The sequence below is a fragment of the Sardina pilchardus genome, chromosome 22 (genome assembly GCF_963854185.1).
Source record: "Sardina pilchardus chromosome 22, fSarPil1.1, whole genome shotgun sequence".
Lineage (NCBI taxonomy): Eukaryota > Metazoa > Chordata > Actinopteri > Clupeiformes > Clupeidae > Sardina > Sardina pilchardus.
In genome coordinates this window covers 514217-516716 of record NC_085015.1, presented here as the reverse complement: position 1 = coordinate 516716, position 2500 = coordinate 514217, and the positions used below count along the sequence as shown (strand labels likewise).

The window sequence follows — 2500 nt, the reverse complement described above, 5'->3', positions numbered from 1 at the left end:
GATTATTATTATATTATTATTATAAGCAGTTTTAAACAAGAATATTATTATTATTATATTATTATTATAAGCAGTTTTAAACAGATGTGTTTTGAGTTGTGATTATTATTATATTATTATTATAAGCAGTTTTAAACAGATGTGTTTTGACTTGTGATTTGAAATGGGGGAATGAATCACTAGCTACGTTTACATGCACCCTTTCTAATCCGATTCAGGCCCAATCGGAATGAAATTCCTTCATGTAAACAAGACAATCGGAATGAAAATCGCCGATCGGATTGAAATTTGGATCGGATTGAAAGAGGTGGAACGGACCCGTCCGGTAGTAAAATAGTTGTCATGTATACACTGGATCGGATCGTTCCCTGCTACTCTTCCCTTCTGCGCATGTTCAGAAATATTTCTCTTATCAAAAAAGCCACCACGGTGTAGGCAGAGATGGTTAAAGATAGTAATGAAAGATCTTTGGTTAGGTGTAAACATAAGCACTGGGCGTGAGGTTGAACCATATGTTTCTTTTAGGTCTATGGTTTAAACAGTGACGGATAACATGGCATCGGAAGAATAGGCTATTTAGTTTCGTGACACTTTCAAAACAACAACAAAATCTGACAGCATCTTTGAAGTTTAGGAAGTACTAGGCTGCAGGCAGTTGGATAGCCTACGCTAACTGGCAGCTGCGTAGGCTTTGGTAAAAGCAACGACTGAAATGCAGTGATGAAGTCTCGTTTTCTGAAAGCCAAATGTTAACAGGTAGGCTATGTTTCGGAGGCTAAACGGCTATTGAAGCTAGGCCTACGACGACTACAGTGGAGACAGATATTTTGCGATGTCTGAAAGAACAGTGTGGAAGCTAGGTAGACGGCAAGGACCTATTGATTGAATGCATTTCCGTACAAGTTTGAATTTGTGTTGCTGGGACTTGTCAGGCGCAAAACAACTAGCTGTTCAGTCAGACTTTTTGATGGTTTGCTACCCCGTCAGATTACAGGATAATCAGCTATGTTGTTGGCTTTGGAATTCTTCTGTATGACCGTGCATGAAGTTAGCATTTGCTGACCGACTTGCTGTGTGTGAAAGCAGCCAGTGAGTGTGTTAGGAGGACGCAATTTTAGTTTATATTTTCGTCGTTTTAGTCATTCTAATTATAAGGAAAAGAAACGAAACTCTAGGCCTATGATGTTGCTTTTGAACAGAAGAAAGCAGAGGCAGAGGATTGGAAGTAGGGAATATCACGCCTCAAACGTCATAGGCTGTAAGCTCTCACGTCCATCTCGGGGAGCAAAACTGCAAGCAGGCTAGATTATATAATATGCGCGTGAAGCTGACATGTAAACGCGCGCATCCAAAATACTCCTTGCCATGTAAACTTCCACCGATCCGATTGACCGATCCGATTGGTCATTCCGATGGTTGCATGTAAACGTAGCTACTGTTTCTGAGTTGGGGTGGTAGTGAATTCCAGAGACGAGGAGCAGAGCGGCTGAATGCTCTGCCCCCCATGGTGGTGAGACGGGCGGTGGGGACAGACAGGTGTATGGAGGAAGAGGATCTTAGAGAGCGGGAGGGAGTGGGAACATGGAGGAGATCACACAGATATGGGGGGGCAAGGTTGTGATTGGCCTTGAAAGTAAACAGGAGGACTTAAATTGGATACGGAACTGAAGCGGGAGCCAGTGGAGCTGATGGAGGACAGGAGTGATGTGGTGAATGAGGGGGTTTGGGTTATGATGCGGGCAGCTGAATTCTGGGTTATGATACGGGCAGCTGAATTCTGGGTTATGATGCGGGCAGCTGAATTCTGGACTAGTGATGCGGGCAGCTGAATTCAGGACTAGTGATGCGGGCAGCTGAATTCTGGGTTATGATACGGGCAGCTGAATTCTGGGTTATGATACGGGCAGCTGAATTCTGGGTTATGATGCGGGCAGCTGAATTCTGGGTTATGATGCGGGCAGCTGAATTCTGGACTAGTGATGTGGTGAATGAGGGGGTTGGGTTATGATGCGGGCAATTAACAGCAGCAGTAATGGGGAGGGGGGGGGGGGGGCGGCAATAAACGGCAGCAGTAATGGGGGGGGGCAATAAACGGCAGCAGTAATGGGGGGGGGGCAATAAACGGCAGCAGTAATGGGGGGGGGATAAACATCGCAGTAATGGGGGGGGGGGAATAAACATCGCAGTAATGGGGGGGGGGGATAAACATTGCAGTAATGGGGGGGGGGGATAAACATTGCAGTAATGGGGGGGGGGGGGGGGGGGGGGGGCAGATTCAGACGAGCTGGAGGCGCCAACACCAGCAAGGCTCCTTTATTGAGTCAGAAGGAAACCAAGCAGCAATAAAACCAGCGCACATTAAAACCCAAACCACATAAACCAATAACCAGAGAAATAAATTACAAAAAAATATTTAAAAAAGGGAGAGAGAAAGAGAGCGAGCAAGAGAGAGAAAGAGAGAGAGCAAAAGAGAGAGAAAGAGAATGAAAATGACTTCCTG

The 2500-nt window shown here is 45.4% G+C and overlaps 1 protein-coding gene across 4 annotated transcripts in view; it reads right to left on the bottom strand.

Annotated features, from left to right (window-relative positions):
* Nucleotides 1-2500, bottom strand: part of LOC134070352 (ceramide synthase-like) — a 15336-nt gene that overhangs the window by 3845 nt on the left and 8991 nt on the right. The window lies entirely within an intron of this gene.